At 35.4% G+C, this 20,320-nt stretch overlaps 1 protein-coding gene across 2 annotated transcripts in view; it reads right to left on the bottom strand.

Annotated features, from left to right (window-relative positions):
- Positions 1–20,320, bottom strand: part of LOC106619447 (uncharacterized) — a 178,130-nt gene that overhangs the window by 37,677 nt on the left and 120,133 nt on the right. For both annotated transcript variants that reach the window (XM_036359477.2, XM_070109496.1), the window contains one exon: positions 20,209–20,246. The gene's annotated coding sequence lies outside the window, so the exon portion shown is untranslated. The remainder of the gene's footprint in view (positions 1–20,208; positions 20,247–20,320) is intronic.

Genomic DNA, 20,320 nt, shown 5'->3' on the forward strand with positions numbered 1-20,320 from the left:
TTTAAGAATTTAAAAGAATAAAAAAAAAACAATTTAAAAGAAAATATCATGACAAAATTATATACACATAAGTAAGTATATTATTAGAAAAAAAATTAATAAATAATAATTAAAAAAAGTAAAAAAAAATTTTTAATTTATTAAAAAGAAAATAACAAGAAAAAAGTATATACGTTATATGTAAATAAGTATATTATTAGGGTTTTTAATCACAATATGCGCCTATATGCATCATATTACAAAAGTTAATTTTTTTTTTGAAAATTGCAGTTAATTGCACACAGTGTCATGAAAAATGCACAAACAGATTTGTGGCCTCATTAACATTAAACAAAAAAAACATTAATATTGACAGTTTACGCTAAATAATCGCAGTTATTTGCATTAAAATATTATTGTATTAACTACTGCGTAGAAAAAATTATTGACTTCCGGTTTCAGTGATTAAATTGAAAGTGACTTTTTTCAAATTTCAACCACATACAAAATTTTTGTACATTATAAAAGATATATTCAATTATCAGTAAATTTAAATGAAAACAATCAATTAATTACCAGTAAATTTTGATATAAAAGAATTATATATTTAATTAACAGTAATTTTTTTTGTGTTTAAACATTATATCATGCACAAACTTATTTAACAAATTTTACTGCTCAAATTTCCTTCGATGTCACAATTTTTTTATCGCATGCGAATATATTATACCCAAATTGTTATATATTTAATATAATTAACGCGCATAAAAACAAGATTAAAGCAAAAGTAACATTTTCACGCTAAATATTCACAAGCAGTTCACAAATTTAGCGGCAATTAGAGCATTATAAATTTAATGGCGCTACAAAAAAATTCCGAACATGTGTGTGAAGAAAAAGTGAGTGGCTGTTGGCTATAAACATTTATGAACGTATTTAGTGGGCGAAATAGCTTAAGAGAATGCTTAATAAAAAACGGGTATTACGTCAGTGTGGTAAAAAGAGAGCGCTAAAAGCGCATAAGTTGAAAAAAGAAAATTACAAAATAAATTGTAAATTTAAATATTGAAAAATTATAACGGAGAAATTTGAAACTTATATTTAATTAATAAAAAATAAAAATATAATAATAATAAATTTAAATTAATTAATTATTACCATAAAAAATTTGGTTTATTATAATTTAAAAAACAAAAAAAAATTCACATAAAATCCGAATGTTTTTTCTATATCATAACATACACAAACAAAGATTTGTTTGAGAATTTAAATTATACATTTTTTCTCAATTTTCAGTTAGGAAAAATTTTGCACTGTTTGCAATTTTTGCTCAAAAATTTCATTCTTAATGCATTTCAGCATTTTTAATATTTTATTTAATTTCTTTACAAATATGGCAACGCCACAAAAACTTTTCAATAAAACTCTCTTGCGCTGCGCTTAATTTATTCATTATTATTGCGCACATATGCATTTTATAAGCGAAAATTTGCATTTGAAGTATTTTATAGTATCCAATCGCTTTTTTTCTGCAACGCCATTGCTTCACTGCGGACGCCTGAAAATGACAGTTTTGACACTAACGTCAAAAAAATACGAAAAAAGACATAATAATTGCGAAAAAGAAAAATGAAATAGATTGTGTAATAAAATTGAGAGTGGATGCAGTAATCGTAAAAGGCAAAAATATAACAAAAATAAAAATAAATAAAATTTTGAAAAAAAAACGATTTTAAATTAAAAAAAAAATGAAATAAAAAATATATAAAAAATTAGAAAAAATGAAATAAAAAATATCTAAAAAATTAGAAAAAAATAAAATAAAACCTTTTATACAATTTTAAAATGCCAAAATTAAAAAAATTTAATCGATTTGCGTCAATGCGAAATAAAATTGAGAGTGGATGCAGGAAAAATTAATAAAATGATATATATAGAAATTTTGTAAAATAAATATATTTCTTATATAAAATATATATATATGTATATGTATAAGAAAAAAAATAACATATCTAAAAATTAAAAAAAATAAAATAAATTAAAAAATATATACATACATATATCATACATAAAACAAATATTTTCTTTAATCTTTAATTTTCATATTGTAGAGTTTTTTATTTTATTTTTAAATTTTAATTAATTAAGTTATTTAATTTTTCAATCGACCATAAAATCGACGCAAGAACTATTTGTGCACATTCAATTGTGCGCGCATATTTGCTGAGCATTATTGCCGAAAAGGCAATAAACAAATAATGAAACTGTGGCAGCATCACAGCAGCAGACAATGACATACACTGCAGAGTCGATTTTGTCTGTAATAAAATACCGTTACAGAGCCGCAAAAGCGAAGGCAGTTAAAAATGACTTGTTGTTGCTTTATTGGCGCATTGTTGCAAGCGACATGGATTGTTTACACGCGTGTGCGAGTGTGTGTGTGTGTGTGTGCGACATGACCAAAACTGTCAGCGATGGCACAAAAAATACACAACTGACGCCACAAAAAAGTAGCGAAAAGGCAATGAGCAGCAATAAACTAATAAAAAGTAATGAAAACAAGTAAGGAAGGGCTAAGTTCGGATGTAACCGAACATTTTATACTCTCGCAAAGTCAAATGGTATACTCGTTTGAGATTTCTTTGTGGATTGACTGATATTTTCGGTAGAAGGTCAACTATAGGCACTGGGGTCCACATATTTAGTACTTAGGGGCTTGAACAGTTTTGGTTCGATTTAGAAAATTTTTGGTCACAAGGTGGCATACCTTAAACGTATTATTCACGCAAAGTTTTACGCCGATATAATCATTGTTGCTTGATTTGCATAGTGGAAAGTGAAAGAATCAAGTGGTATTTAAAATGGTGTCATATGGAAAATAGGCGTGGTTGTAATCCGATTTCGCCCATTTTCGCACTATGACATAGAAACATGAAAAGAACGTTATGCACCGAATTTGGTTGAAATCGGTTAAGCAGATCTCAAGATATGGGTTTTCACCTAAAAGTGGGCTGTGCCACGCCCACTGTCTAATTTTGAACGCGGTTCCTATAAAGTCATCTTATACCATCTCAGAGATAAAATTTAATGTCTCTGGCGTGTTTAGTGCTTGATTTATTTCGCTTTTAGTAGTTTTTAACAGTACCGTTATATGGGGAGTGGGCGGAGTTGCCACCCGATTTCAACTATTTTCACACCGTCAATAGAAGTGCTAAAAACATTTGCTTCTAGTGAATTTTGTTATTATAGCATTAGCGGTTTAGGAGATATGCACATTAAACCTATTAGAGGCGGGACCACGCCCACTTTAAAAAAAAAATTTTAACTGCAGATGCCCCTCCCTATTGTGATCCTGTGTACCAAATAACAGTCTTGTATCTTATTGCGGAGCTTAGTTATGGCAAGTTATTTGTTTTTGATTAATGGCGTTTTGTGGGCGTGGCAGTGGTCCGATTACGCCCATCTGCAATACCAACCGTCTCACGGTACCATGAAACATGTCTACCAAGTTTCATAAAGATATCTCAATTTTTACTCAAGTTAGAGCTTGCACGGACGGACGGACAGACGGACGGACGGACAGACAGTCACCCGGATTTCAACTCGTCTCTTCATCTCATATATATATATTTATATATATATAACTCTATATCTAACTCGATTAATTTTAGGTGATATAAACAACCGTTAGGTGAACAAAACTATTATACTCTGTAGCAACAGGTTGCGAGAGTATAACGAGCGTTTTGCGCACAAGCACACACATATACATATATAGAAATATACATATTGCCGATAACTATGCAAACAAACAAAGGCGGAAAATGGTATAATTTAAAACTACCATGAATTAAAATTTTTGTTTTATTAATTTTTTACTTTTCTTATTTACTTTTTCGTGCCACAAAATAGTGAATGCTGTTTGTTTGCCGGCTATGCGGGGCAAATCGCTTGCGACCTCTGTGCGGGTTATGCATTTTTTTTTTAATTTTTGCATGCATTTCATCATTTTTCTGCAATTTATTTCATATACAATTTTTGTATTGCTTTCCATTTCCTTTTTGGCAATTTGATCTGAGCTTTGTGTGTCGTGACGCCGGAAATGTTGGTCAAAGCGAAAGTGAAATGTTTTATTTTTTATTTAATTTTTTTTCTATTTCAGATTTCTGCTATTTTTTTTAGCTCGCTATGCACGTTTACTTTTTTTATTAAAGTGGATTTTTTATTATTGTGGATTTGACACGCGAAAATGATAATAGCCACATTTCTGTCGCAAGCAAGCGGCTGATGAAATAAGCAAATCTTTATGCAACGTGAGAAAATGAAAGAGTATTTGTTTTTGTGTGTTTTTTTAAATCTTTTCAAGACTTTTAGAAATTTTTATAAAAATAATAAAAATTATTTTAAAACTTTGAAATTTAAAAAACAAAATTCAAAAATTTTTAAATTTGTTTGAATGTCAAAATTGTTGTCTCTGTATTTTCCTGAAAATTTTAAAGTTAATTCTTCAACGCATTCAAAATGATCTTAAAATTTTTATATAAGAAAATTAAATTTTTTTCCAAAACACTTTATTTTATTTATTTTTGTAATATTTTGCTTTGTGTTTAAGTTTTAGTTTTAATTTCTTCAAAACTTTTTTTAAAATTTATATAAATCAATTAAAATTATTTTAATATTTTTTTGAATATCTAATTTTTTATTTCTTACATTTTTGTGAAAATTTTTTTATTTAACATTTTAAAAGCAATCTAAAATTGTTAAAAAATATTAAAACTTTTTCAAAACTTTTTTGAAATATATTTAAAAAAAAAAGTCAAAACTTTTTCGAAATTTCTATAAAAATAATTAAAATTATTTTAAAACAGTTTTAAAAATCAAAATTTGTATTTCTATATTTTCTTGAAAATTTTAAAATTTAGTACTTAAACATATTTTAAAATTGTTATAAAAAATTAAAAAGTTTTTCAAAACCCTTTTGAAATTTTGATAACAAAAAATACCAAATAATTTTTAAACTTTTATGAAATTGCTATATTTTCCTGAGAGTTTTAAAATTTAATTCGTAAACACATTCAAAGCATCTTAAAACTAAAAAAAATATTAAAATTATTTTCAACATTTTTTGAAATGTTTATGTGAAAAAAATTTTAAATTTTTCCAAAACTTTTTGAAATTTTTATAAAAAAATCATTCAAAATTTGTTCAAAACTTTATTTAAAATTTATAAGAAATTATAAGAAAAAAAAGTTTACTTCTACATTTTCTAGAAAAGTTGAAAATTTATTCCTTAAAATTGTATGTATGTATAGTATTAAAACTTATTAAAATTGGTTTCAAACCCCACAATACTTTATATTAACAGAAAATAATAAATTGGCCATCAAATCAGCGCCGACAAAGCAGAAATAATTTTATGTTTAATTTTCTAATAAAAATTATTCCGAAATGGTTTGAGAAATTCGAATAAAAAATTAATGCTAAAATCTTATGTCTTGAACACTAAAAATGACATTAACACCAAATCATCTGGCGACTGTTCTTGCACAAAACAGCTGGGAGCAAAAAGAAGCGGTGAATGAATCTTTAGCTTGAAACCTCAGCATATTTATGACTTGACGCCAGCTTAGTGTCCAAAGCAAAAATCTGCAATAAAGATGCGGTTGTGCATAGTAAATTTTGCAATTTCGAAATTTATTGCAAGTAACCAGTAACCAGAACAAAAACAATTTCGAAAAATATGGTAAAAATAAAGAATACTAAGCGAAGAGAAAACGAATGAACAGTTATGAATATAAAAGCATAGCAAAACGTACTGTCATATTTACCACATTTTTATTAATGCATAAACAAATAAAAACCAGGAATGCATTTGGTAAACAATATATGTACATATATGCAGTTATGTGTGTGTGTATGCGTGCTGTGACAACAGTTAGCTGAAAGGCTACCACAAAAGCCGGTGCCCAAATGTCAGAAAAACAGACAATAATGTAAAAGCGCACACACAGTGTGTGTAAATACAGCAAAATAGCAAAATGCAACCCTGCTGAAGTGTGCATAACTTTTCGACCCGACTGTGTTTAGAAACTGAGACAAAAGGCAAATTTTGCTTGGTAAATACAATAAAATGCTAATTTTGCATGTAACAACGGCAAAGAATTTGTAAATATAAACTAGAATACAATTAAATAAAAGGCCAGGGTTGCCATGTTGTGTAACACAAAAACATTTTTACAAAAAACTAAAATTAAGTGAAGAAAATCAGGGTTGTCATGCTATAAAACATAGAGGCTTTTTCACAAAAAAAAACATAAAAATAAAGCGATGAAAGCTAAGTTAACCGACTTATAAAGTTAAAACTGAACTGGAAAATAAAAGTATGGCAAACTTATAACTTGAATTTTCTCTGGCAACTCTGTTAATTGTAGTTTCAAAAAGTGAAAAATCTTGTAATTCATGCAAGTGTTGCCTACAGAAGCTACCTCGCGCTTTCGTCTACGCAACCTGGACGGTGGACGGTTCAGAACTAGGTTTAGAAAACACTTCGAAAATTTCATATAAAATTTGCTGTAAAATTTATATTATACAAAAAGAAAAAAAAACGGCTTAGAAAGGCATACCTTCGACCCTCTGTCTTCTGAGTAATATTCAGAGTACTTTTCTTGATATCAACCGTAATCGAAATGGTTTCTTGTGGCGATTTGTTTTCTGATTTATAAATGTCTAATAAATGGTTATTAGTGTCTTTTCGGTATATCGGAGCGAATCTTGCCTTGAATTACTGCAGAAATATGCCTGCAATATAGTTAAAACTGGGACTTGGTGACCTTTCGCAACTTAGCACAAAGCTTATACTGTATCGATTGGAGGATTTTGGCTGAACATTAGTAGCTTTCTTTTATCTTTTTATTTCAGCCTTTCGAAATATGTTTAAATAAGTAATTTTTCTTTTCTTCGTAGCCTCCAATTCCAACCGTCGGTCCGTCTCTCTGCAGAGCAATCGCCTTGCTCGCTAAACGGATTAACTTATGGGGGGGACATTTCCACTTTCGCCACTTTTAACTATGCGTTATAACGTTGCCATAAAAACTGTTAGATAAATAGCAAAGTTAGGAGAAAGCTTCGTGCGAATACTTTGTTCTTGCTGTCGCGGACTTTTCCAAACGCGCTGCTAAGTCCTGCTGACCCGCTTTATTTTTTGCTCAACACAAAGCACTTGCACACAATTGAGTTTTTATTTCATTACCATAAGTAAATTAGATCCACGCACACACACACACAGACACAAATGCAAACGCGTATAAATGCAGTTCTAGGTTAGGCAGTGGTCTGTTCGTGGCAGGATGCGCTGGCAAGAAGGCCGCAAACAGCGAAAACAAACTAAAGGAAAACCAGCATGAAAATAGAGGGAGCTGGAAAAATGCAGAAAGGAGAGAGTGTGTAGACACAAGTGAAGCTGTACGGGTGGCCACGTTGCGTTCTCTAGTTGTGCGGCTCAGAAGCAAGTCGAAAAGTTGCAAGCTGCTTAGGTGCTTTTTATGCGCGCCCACCAAACGCTGCTGTCGTGTACATTCACAACCGGCAATACAACGCTATGTGGTAATGCAACACTGCTGTTTGCACGCTGGTAGCGGAGCTTGTCAGCTTTTGTCGTCGGGTAAGTAAGGGTGGTCTTTGGCATTTTTTCGGCTGCCCGGTGTCGCCATATTTACTTTTAATTTAAATGCGCATAACGTGGACTTCACTTTGCTGCGGGTGCGGGGAGCGCTGGCGCGTTGGCTGTCCAGCTGTCAGTTAGACAAGTGGAAACAGACAGACAGAGCGACAAGTTGATAGATAGAGCGTGCAACGACAGGCGCTTGTCGTACGAGCAGACATGAAATACACCCTACACCACCCTGCAATGCAGACACCGAGTAATTCAAACAAATCAAGTGCATACCTTGTCCGAGTCTACGCCCCAACAAGCCTGGCGCTCTAGCTACCGTTTGTTTGTCAAATGCTGTTGTTGGCGCTGCAGCAGTCTGTACAACAGGTTGACGAAAAAATGGACGTGAAAATGCTGGAATTAATTTGATAGCGTTGTTGACATTCTAACGGTTTCACTTTTTTACAAATATCGCGTTAGAACAGTTGGCGGCAAAGTGACAGTGAAAGTGGGCTGCGTTTGAAACACAGTCCGGGTTGCGTCCTGATTTTGTTTCGTTAAAAATCGTGTTGGTATGCACGTTGATCATCGTCTGCATCATCATCGCGAGCAAATGTGGAATAATTCATGACTATTTTGGCGCTGATGCTGGGCAAATTACGTCATTACTGACGTGAGGTGAGCAGTCGGACTTCAGCTACTGCATACATTAATGAGGAGAGAAAAGTGTGGGTACGAAAATGAAAGCAGAGGCGAGCTTATGCCACAAAGAATGAGATTTGAGTCTACAGCCTCGGTTAGCGAAAAAATAGAAATGGGCGAGATTTAGTAGAACACTGTTTTCATGATTAGAAAGTGAGTAGAGCGCAAAAACAAGAAATATAGCGCAAAGAAAAATTTTCTATACTGAGCTGTGTTCGACATAGGTCGATAAAAACTACTAAAGACAGGGTTTGGGGTTATCTGGTGTTAAAATCGCGTTTCTTTCGTGAAGAGTTTAGTTTCGAATCAACTTTTAAATGACGACCCTATTAAGTCTAAATCATATTGGTTACTCCGAAGAGCGTTAGCGGCTGTGCTCGTGGTATATTACTCGCTCTGGCGCATCAAATTGATTCCCCGAAGGTAAAAGAGATTAAAGTGATTAGGAGGAAAAGAGGTAAACGGCAAAATTGGTGAAAGCTGTATTGTTAAACGTAGCTTCCAAGCTTTTTAACGCTTTTTAGTCTTAAGTCAAAGCTTTTAATAGCGTTTTTTAAAGCTGTTGCAGTATTTTTTTTTCGAAAAATTAAAACTTGTTGGTGTGTGCTTTTAATTTAAAAAGCTAAGATGGAATTTTTAACAACAAGAAAAAATGATATTAATCAAGCTTTGTTATTGTACCGTACTCTTAAATTGCCCTCGATTACCGGAATTTGCTTTTTTGCAATAGTTTTACACTTTCTTTCACAAATTTCTTCCTTACAACCCCTTCTTGCCTCCAACATTCTGAAACTTTTTCTTTTCATCAAGAGCTTATTTAAAAATTGCTGACGGCTTGCTTTAATTTCAGTTCACAAGTGCCACATCCTTTCTACGGCGTTGCCAGTACTTTTCGTTTAAGCGACAAAAAATTTTAAATTTATTTATCTTTTTCATCGTTTTTTTTCGCAAACTGCCAACAATTGTGAAATGCCAAAAATCGTTAAAACTTTTCAATGCAATTGTGTGCATTTCTGTGCGAGGGTGACACACAGCCACACGCATAGCACAGCAAAGCACGGCGTTTATATTTATGTGCTTGTAAATAAATATTTTCATAATTTGAAAAGAGCTGACAAAGCGCTTTTGTGTGCGAAATGCGGCGACATCACCATCTGAGGGTAGGCGAACGGATAGATATGGGCTACTCGGAATATTGTTGTATGTGTGTATGTGTGTAGTTAAGAATGCTTGTTGTAGATGAAAGAGTAGGCAAGAAAAAAAATTATACAGCAGCTGTCAGAGCTGGAGCGCATCATGAACAGCCATTTTGGGCAGTGCAAAGTTTTTATGAAATTTTAGATAAATTAAATAACAATATGTGACAAAAAATATATTAAAAAGAATTAAAAGAAAATTTAACAACAAATTAATTAACTAATTTGAAAAATTATAAAGAATTAATATAATAATTTTGATAAAATTTTTAATTTATTTAATTAATTTGATTTTTATATGTAATGTCAGTAAAAAATTTAATTAATAAAGTTGTTAATTAAATTAATTTTTAAATTAATAATTAAATAAATAATTAAATTTTAATTTAATTATTATTCTTATTAAATCTAATTATTATTAAAATTAATTAAGTAAATTTTGGCAAATTTTTAAATTAAATTAATTAATTTTTATGAGTATTATAATTAAACTAATTACTTTAATGAACAATTTAATTTAAAAATTAGTTTAATTTATATTGAAAAATTTAATTTTTTTTTATTATTATATTCAGTCAATATTATTTTTGAATTTAATTATTATAAAATTAATTAAATTAATTTTTGTGAAATTAAGTTAATTAATTTTTATGAGTTATATTAATAAATTAATTATTTTATTTAAAAATTTAGTTTAAAAATTAATTTAATTCATTCAATTAATTAAATTAATTATTAGATTCAAAAACAATGACAACAAAAATTTTAACAAAAAAATATTTTTGATTATTTTATTTGATTTCAAAAAAGTCGTCTGTGAGTTGGAAGCCAGCCAAAGAAAAAATTTAAGTGAAAGACAGAAAATGGAAATTGACGAACAAGAAGTGGCAGTTACCGAGGTAGCAAGCGACATGAAGCTGCAAGCTCACCCAATGAATGGAATTCTGGGGCGCTGCTGAAAGAACTGGCAAAAAATATTTCTATGAACATGAAAAAATGACTGAAAAGACGCCGAATGAATAGAGAAAGAACTCACATACACACACATATGCAGCTTGCAAAGAAGTTTCTTCAAATTTTTTTTGATGCTTGCTTGCAATGCGGAAGACAGCTGAACGTGCGACAACGTTGCTGTGAGTGTCCACGGCAAGTGGAAGAAAAACTTACACTCTGCCACACAAGCCATGCAGCAACAAGCGCCCAACCACACACTGCAGCTCATTCAACTAAAACTTGTAGTGGCACTTACAGCCAAAAGAACTATTATCAACGTCATTTTGTTGCAAGCAACACACAAGAAAGTAAATGCGCGTAGTGTCGAAGGAGTGAGGGCATGTGGAAGTGGGAGAGCAGAAGCAAAAGCAAGAGCAAACGCATAATGGGCTAAGTACCTTGTGGTGCAAGCAAACACTCAGCGAAAGCAGCAGAGGATCGACGGAGAATAGAGTTTTTGAAAAGAAAAAGCGAGTTCATTTGTTTGAAGCACAAGATTATTGCTCAACAGACGCTATGAAGCTTATCTGTTTATATTAATAAGAGAGGCATCTTCTAGGAAGAAGCGATTAGTGCGGTCGTCACTAGTTGAAAAATGGCATATTTTGTTCATATTCTAGTATTAGCTTTCAAACAAAAAAAAACTCGCTTTCAAACTGTTTTGATACCCAAACTCGACGCTCACTTTCAGACCAAACGTTGCCCACGACGTTTGTAAGTTTCTCTTTAATTTCGAGCTGTGCCTTCAGTAATGCCGCGCAGTGTACATAAATACCCAACTATATGAGAATAAGGGAATGTTGTGCTACAACTACAAGCGCTTCCTCCTCCACTCTGGCTGCGGCTGATGACGATGACAGCAGCAATATTGCCTGAACAACCATGAATAGTTGTTTGCCCGCTGCGAGAGTGCGCATGTGGTTGTGTGACTAATGCCAACGGGAAGAGTGGGCGAGTGCATGACTAGCTGAATGATTAGATTGGAAAGCTGTGGCGGCGGCGACGACGGCGGCTGCGTGCAACACAAATACGCTTTGCATTACATGCAACATTGTGCAACGTGCAACATATGGACAACAACATGTAATTTTAATGCTTAACATAATTGCATTTGTAATTATTTTGTCTAATTTTTTGCTCATCATCCCTTTCACCGACTGCTGGCTGTTGACTGCTCCCTCTTGCTACCTATATGCAACTTACGCTCCTCCTCCCCAACCTAATGACAGTTAAATACCTTACTATGGTATACTTTCATTAATATTTCACTCGTACTTGTCTGTCTTTTGTGGTTGCGGTGCTTTGTGTGTGCGCTGAATGTGGCAAATGACGTACGGACTGACAGACAGACAGACAGACAGACCTAGCTTATATGTAGCGTTGGCAGCTGATGCCATGATAGTTTTGCTTTTGCCAGCGCTGCTGCTGGAGAGCGAGCGTAAGAGATTTGTCACAGTCAAAGTGTTGGCGGTGGATTATGGTGGCTGCTGGTGGAAGCTTAGTGAAATTAATGTGCGGCAAGGTTTAAGGTAATATTTCATAATTTAAAGTAAGCAGCAGATGATAAAGAATATTTTTTGAAAAATGGAAAGAGTAATCACAAGTGTTAAAGGTCTTAAAGAAAAAAATTTCCACTATTTGAGGAACTGAACGAAACTGTGCTAATATATATTAAGTTAGTAAAACAGTTTTCAAAACGGTTTCAATCATGCTGTTATATACTTAAAGACTGCGTATTTGTATTTCTAAGCTAGATAGAAGTGGTTTTCTAGATCTAACTTACAAGTTAGTACTTGTCGGTGAAGTCAAAACGAAAGATAATGGGGTGTTAAGCTCGCCAAAATCGTGCAGACCAGCGTCTGTTCCGAACAGTAAACGCGAGACATCCACAAATTCGCTAACCATGGCACGGCGGAGTGAATTTGTAAATGAAAGTTTTTCCATTTATATTTATAGATATTAATTGAAGCTCAAATCAAGCTTTTGAAATTGTATATTTAATCCTCATGCGAGGCAGTAGTAACAAGCAGCGGTGTGGGTCGGATAAGTGCGCTGTATCTGCCGAAGAAAGTTAGCCTTCTTTTTCCGTTGATAGTTCGTCTATTATTCATATGTCTCGCTCTCAGAATTTCGAGCCCATTACTAGCCTTCACTCAGCTTGCTGCATTTATAGATTTCTCGACGCCGTCGTGTAGCCGCAGTGAACTCCAACGCTACCCAAACCGAAGCAACGCGGTTCGCACTTCGTGCTCATTTAGTTTTCCGCTGGACCTTGTACTTAGCTCCTAAATTATCCACTTTCATTGCTTGCGTTCCCGTCGTGCTTCTTCTTAATTTTGCTGCGCCATTCATCTTGCTATTTTCCTTCGTCCACGCACTCCATCAGAATCTTTCTACAGCATGCTGTCCAAGCAACGCAATGAGCTTCTTTCAATTACGAGTAAAACCCGTCATTCGAGAAAAACTGATTGCTGCGCATTTCCGTCTTCTGTCCGCGCTTTGTTCCTTTTATTTTACACACTTTTCAAATGCAATTGGCACATAAAAGATCATTGCGAATTTCACCTTTTAACTGCACCATTGACGCAGCACTTCACTCGCTGCCTTCGCCGCATCCCTGCGCAACTCTGCGCTCGCTTCCACTCTGCCGGTTTTGTACGGCATTGAATTGCTACTTCGCCACGACTATTGATACGATTTTCAAGTGTATTATCCGAGGTAGCGAGCCACTTAAGTGTCCATAAACTTGGACTGCATTGCTTACTTAGTTGTATGGGCTCTGTGTTGGAGTGAGTGAAGTATGCCTGTGGTCGCATTGTATGCTTGTACTTAAAATATTGACAGCGCTGACCGAATGCTGTGTGCGAATGGTCAATGTTGGTGGACGTGCAATGTGCGCGAGGCCGCACTCTCCAATGCTGGGCCGGGCTTAGTGTTCAAGTACAGCAGTTTTAGTGTTGTTGCACTATTAACTATCTAACTAGTTGTTCGCAGTTTGGCAGCATCGGGCATTGGGCATGGAGCTCGGAGCGTTGTGCGCAATTGAATTGAATTCGCATGTAAGTTGACAGTTGTCAGAATGTCGGCTCAATGGCTGGCTTGCTGGTCGTTTTGCAATAATGTGCAAGTTGCCGGCACTTTAGTCATTTGCACGTTGGCGTTGAAGTGCACGCTGCAATATTTGAGTTTACTTTATAGCACTCTAACCGCAAGCGCTGGGAAGTTTATTTGCTCTTCTCTTCTTTATTGCTTATAACGGTTGAGAAACAGTTTCGCATTTCTTGTGTGAGCAAAAAGTGTCTTAAACAAGAGGCTGTGTTGGTTTAACCTTATTTATTGACGTACTGATTTTATGCTATTGTGGTATATTATCCTTCCTAAGAGCGTACTTCCAGTTCTCTGGCGAGAGTGCAGTAGTCGGCAATTACAAGAGTTGTGGCTTAAGGCTTCGTAGATTCATGAAACTATGCCGAAGCTTCTTTTACAGCTTGACAGACGTTACACTGCTTTAAAAGCAGCTGCCTCGGCTATCAAAATTCGTTTTTTGAATACCTTGAGAAATTAATTTGCCCCAAAACTACGGAGCTTGAGTTGGTTGAGAGATTTTAGCCTACAAAACTTCGTCAAATCTCTAATCGAGCGTTGTGTCTTTAATTTATAAAATTTAGAGTCTGCTGATACAAAATAATTTACCATATACTACTCGTTAAAGATCCACCTAAACCTCATGCCCGGTATTGAAAAGATCTCTCGGATTCCTTCGAACTTATCTTAAGATTATGGTTGTCAATATTCAGCAAACTTTTTTCTCTATTATTTTTTTTTTACTTTTTCCTCATTTATTTTTTTCCTCATTACTTTTTGTTCCACCATCATTTTGTTTCTTTTCATTACTTTTATTCGCTATTACCTCACTTCCTTTGTTATCAACTCCATTTGTGATGTCACTCAAACATCTCTGATTTCTTCAGTAGAAAAAATGTAGTTTACTCACCGTTAGACTTGATTTAGAAATGTTATATGTTCACTTTTTTGCTCGCACTCTGCACCCACGTGTTTCACATTCCTCGCTGTCGCCTTTTGTTCACACTGTTGCGCGTTGTATGTTTATGGAATTAAGTTTTTCATTTTGATTAATGACTTTAATTTGAAGTACTGCTTATCCAGCGCGCGTTGTCTCCATTGCTGCTGCTTTATCTGCGTCTACAATTTCAAAATGTCGCTGCGACAGTTTTAAATCTTAGACAAACTTGCACTGGTGTGTTTGCGGGTGCGTTGTGAGCTCCCACCCGCGCCAGCGCCAAGCAACTGTCAGTTGTGTCAAGCAGAAAAGCTGATGTGGGTGCGGCTCTGTCGCGCGCATCGACTTGTTCTAAGCGCGTACGACGCGTGGGTTAGTGCGCTTTTTGTGTTCGTAGATTGATTTATGCCTTCCTTGTTGTGGGTAAACGCGACGCATCGTGTGAGAAAGCAGTGACCGGTGTGTGTTTTTCTTGTTCGCTTGAAAAGCAAAGAACTGACTCAGCTAGCTTGGTTTCAGAATTTCAATACTCATAATTTCCAAGTATTTATCTCAAGTAGAGTAAGCTCTTATATCCTTCAAAGCCTACCAAAATTATAGTTTAGCAGTCTATTAACTTTTGATTGACATACACGAACTAAAAACAGACTAGAGTTTTGGACGTTCCCCAAGTACTATATTTTCGAAAATTTGGCATCAGATATTGAGAAGCTTGCTCCAGTTATACTTCCGATTCTGAGAATTCACAGTGCCACATTGCAGTCAATTTGAATCCTTTCCCAGGCCCTTATATATATTTTTGGTAGTTTTCTGCTTCAAGCTGCTGTTATTGACGCTTCCACAGCGCGCTTCAATGGTACAAACTCTTACGTCAAAAACTCTGGCTACTCCTTAACGTAGCCAATGCGTTAGCGCATCAACGAGACATTTTGCATGCGGTCAAGCGTGCTGCGTGCCGGTCGAAAAGTTGCACTATTGCCATTTGTGGCATCTGAACTTCCAGCTGCGGCTGCAGCATATCTATTGCTCAGCTCAAACCCGCACAGAGTCGAACAGCGCCATCGTACGTGCACTTTACTTTGTGTTGAGTGCCTTTAATGTTGCCACAAATGCCATGCAACAATTATTTGCGAGTCAACAACAGCATAAAACTTTTGCAAGTTGTGCGCTTTGAATTTGTTGGCAATGTTGTTGCTTTCAATGTCTCGCCGCTGTGTGGGTGGAGTTGGCAGCACCATGAATTTGCGGTTGCACGCCTGATGAGGCCGCACGCCAGCGTGCTGAGTGTGCCTCGCTACGGCGGTGGATTGGTTGGTTGGTACGATTCGGTCCAAAAAGTTGGCAATTTCAAATGCCATTTTAAATACTTTATAATACGTCGGTTGGCCCAACAAATACACAGCTGCATGGCGGCCACTTGCTCGAGTGCAACACTGCGTTTTACGTTTCAAGTGGTGTTTGTTGGCTACGAGTGCTTTGGCTGTGGCGCTTGCGACGTGTATAATACAGCTGCTTGACTCGATTGCTGGGCCGACTAAGTTTTCGCCAACTCGCACAAACTGCTTAAATTTGCAACAAGAAATGCGGTGGTGTAAAAAAAGTATTAAAGTAATATCAGAAGATTCTTTCAAGTGTGTTTAAATTGTGCATGTTACTGAACTTACTTGGCGGGCGAATTTGGCAAACAAGTTTTGCGGCGCAATAAATTGATTTTCACTCTTTTTTTCGGTGCCAGAAATGGCAAGTGGAGGGCAGTTACGGCGATTTCTGGGTCAACGAAAGGCGTTGAAATGTCAGCACTTGCTTGTCACAGCTACTAGATGGCGCTGCCAGGCAACACTTGCTATAAATTCAATATTCCCTATACATTTTTGGCGTTTTGTTCCCGACTGTTGCCGAAAGAATGGGCCTTTAACTACCAGGAGGGTAGTAGTCAGAAGGGTAGTCAAAGTGTTAAGATAAGTGCTATAAGGCGGCTGAGGCAACACCTCGCAGCCGCTGTTTTTTAAATAGCTTTTAACTGGTCTTGCAAATTGAGGCCGAGCGTTGGCAAAATGAAAAATGATTGCCTCGTCTCTAGTCACAAATCCTGAGTGTTTTTGGACAAACGTTGGCTATAGTTTGTTGAGTAGTTGTCGGTAACGTTTCCCATTAATGGTTTCACGCAGTTTTAGAAACTCATAATACAGCACTCGCTTCGTATCACACAAAATAGGTAATGCGTCATGCATATTCGACCTTGCCGTTGATTTTGGACAGGGTTGTCGTAATGTATACATTTTCCATCACCAGTTACAATCCGATAAAGAAATCACTTATTTTTGTAGCGCTTAAGTCCAAATAATTGCCACACTCGGCGCGCTAGTTGCCCAAATGGACACTCTATTATACAACATGCCACTTTCCGACAAGTTTTAAACTGTATTTCAAACTTATTTTTCGCATTTTCTTTAAATCTAATAACCTTCGCTTTCATTGCAGTTCGAATTCGCAAAGCCTTAACGTTCTAGCATTACCGCCATTTCCGCCATTTCCTCGCCAATTGCTGTTCGTAACGACTGCTGTGCATTTAAATAAACTCGCACTTTCCACTAAGCACACTCGTATTCACAACGAAGCGAGTACGTTTGCAATGGTGGCTTTGCACGACGCTCTAACTGCATGCAGACCAACGAACGACAGGATGTGAATAGGATAATGGTATAAAGTTTTCAATAGAGTCGAAAAGCAACTTCCGTGAAGTCGAAAATAAAATAAATAGAAAGAAAAAATTGCACAAAAAGTGCAAAAAAAATCAAAAAAAAAAAAATGCAAAATGAACTGCAGACAACAAAAATGGCGCGCAGATGGGAAAGCAACCCACTTTTGGTAAGCAAACAAGCAAAGGAAGCGCACAGCAGCAACTAGAATGTGGCACAGCTTACCGCTGCTAACGGTAAGCAGATAAAAAAGCAGGCATTGTGGCAATGGTAAACTAGCAATCGACAGGCGCTTAGAAGCTGGACGCCAGCGTTAACGCAGTTGAGGCAATAGAAAGCATACAGTGAGGATATACAGAGGGGATTGACTGGCGAACAAAGACACAAATAACTGAAAGCGTATAAAAGGCGAAAATAAAAGTAGTAAATAAAAATAAAATAAATGCAAAGAAGAAATAGGTGAACTGCGCATAAGCAATTGACCAGCTCGAGCAACACAACGAGGAAGCAGCGCCACTAAGCAAAGTGTGTCGTCCTCGCTGCTAGAACATGCTAAGCGATGTTTTGGTGCTGCTAGCGGCTGAACAACTCTAGCTGCATACGTGCTTGGTGCACAGCTCTCTAGCCCATACATGCACGCTATGCTGTTGTTATTATTTGTGGCATGTTATATTTTGTATTTGTGTTGCATGCGGCTGAGTGCAAAAGTTGCTGCGCCTATACATTGTAGATAACAAGCGCAAACTTTATTGACACGAGCAGCAATGTTTTTATTTCATGCTTCTGTTATTGCTATTGTCTTGCAGTAGCGCGTTTTTATTTTTGATTTAGTGGCTGTGAAGTTTTGAAATACCGTTAGTGTGTATTGAAATAAATATAGTATGCGCGCGGTGGCTTGATATGCGAGACTAAACTGGTAGCTTAGCGGGGGGAGTTTGGAGTAGAGTGGCTTGGTGTAGAGAAAAGTGTGCAAAATATTTCGTTCGTCGCAAAAAAGTGCGTCTGAAATTCTCCACAGGTTAACAAAAAAAATTTATATAGCGCAAAGTGTCTCGAACGCAACTAATTGTGTGAATTATGTGTTAGAGCTCAGAGCAAGCGTGAAGTACAATGAAATGAAATGAAAAGTGAAGCTAGTAGCCGCAGGCTTTAAAACTCAGCACTACAATGTATCAAATGCGACCAGCAGTAGCTTTGTAACTGTGTTTCTTTGTTTTATTTAATTTCTTTCTTTAAAAAAAACAAAAAAAATATTTCATAACTAATTCAAATCGCTAATTTCTATGCTACATATATTCTATGCTAACTTTATTCCACCACCCACTGTCTTCGTGTACATTCCGCAATCGTTTGCACTCTTCACTCGCACTTTGCTGCCCTGACTCAAGCACTGACATGTTTACCAAGTCAAACAACGAATCATAAAATAATTTTACACAAAACTTTTACTTGTTGGCATTTCAACAAATTTGCACAACAACAACAACGGCAAAGTGCAAAACATGTGCTTGAATGCAACATTGTTTCCGACACAAAAATGCCGAAGTGATGAAACACCAACAAGAAAGGCATAAGTTTCGTGCTAATGCATAACTGTAAATGTATGTCAAAAGCAAAAGTCTGAAGAACAGTTGAAGATAAATGACGCCGACAAAGAAAGCGCAAGAGTTGCGCACAAAAACTTCCAGCACACAACTAAAGTGAGGCAATAACTTTGCTTGATGCAAATTTAATTGCATAAAGCATAACTGTAGAATGTGTGTGATTGTGTGCGAGTGCAAAGTTCTTAAAATTTTTGGTATATGCAAGAAAGTTGTGCAAGAATTAAACAAAATCAAACTGTAATTTACGCAAGCCTAATCTGTAAGGCTGGGTTGCAAAATAATGGGTGTACTTTGGTCTGGATGGCTGTACCGGCGTCTGGCTAGATTTTAGGGTGCAATTGGTATATATTTACGTCTAGAGTGTCTAGTGCAGTGTTCAGAAATTGTTCGTCAAGTTAGAAGGTTCTTCAGGTAGTTGCTGCGTCTTCTCTGCAGCGCTAGATACAGCCTTATATCTGTAGATATCTTAGCTTAAGTTTTTCTCTTCGGCGAGTTTGCAGTAAAACTCATAAAATCCAAGACAAAAGCGGAATGTCAAAGATTGAATTCGAAGCTCTTCGAATACCATCCAAAAGCTATAAAATAAAAAGTCCTTTTTGACCAAAAAAGTACTTTAGAATGTGGTCGTATAGTCAACATGAGCGTGAAGTGTAGACCTAAAGCTTCTTAGGATTCTTATTTGTGAAGAAAAATTACTGAGAAGAAACTTAAGTGAAGAGAACCTTAAGGCACTAAAATTTTTAATAAGCAGCTCCAATATTTTGAGTCTTCTAGGGCAACGAAGTGTTGAATACTTCGTGCATAGTCTTTTGCACTCAAAAAACCGAAGGAGCAAAGAAAGAAAATCCTTTATATATTAAGTGGTCGATACGAAGTTCTAGTCAAAAAAGCGTATACAAAAAAGCGCAATAAACTAAAAATTTCGTTCTCACGGAAAGAGCAACTCCTCGACTCGAACGCTCGATCTGCATTTTCATAAGAAATATTTATGAGACTCATGCCACTATCGTCTGATATTAAGAATTCTAAGCAATTTTGAAAAGAACAATTTTAACTCAATTTTGATGCGGGTTTCTAAGCTCATATTTTAAAACATTTTGTGATATTATGCAATAATTACTTTTGGTAACTTACGACACTATATACGAGTACTCGGGTGTGAGTATGGTCTTGGAATAAACCTATTAGCCTAGATAGCGTGAGACTTTGAAGGTCTGTTATGTTTTTCGCCTACGAATTTTATTTGTAAAGGTTTACGTCTATATCTCATGAAATTTTTATAGCGTTAAGACTAAAAAGTGCTAATAATATTTATGATTCTATGCTAGTAAGCTGACTGTAATATAAGTAGATTGACACTTACCCCTTATAAAGGCAGTAGATGATGTTCTACCGCAAAATCTGCAATTAAATAAAATAGAAAAAAAACTGATTACTTTTATGACTCTTATCTACATAAAACTAATTGAAATGTC

This window comes from Bactrocera oleae, chromosome 5 (assembly GCF_042242935.1).
Source record: "Bactrocera oleae isolate idBacOlea1 chromosome 5, idBacOlea1, whole genome shotgun sequence".
NCBI lineage: Eukaryota > Metazoa > Arthropoda > Insecta > Diptera > Tephritidae > Bactrocera > Bactrocera oleae.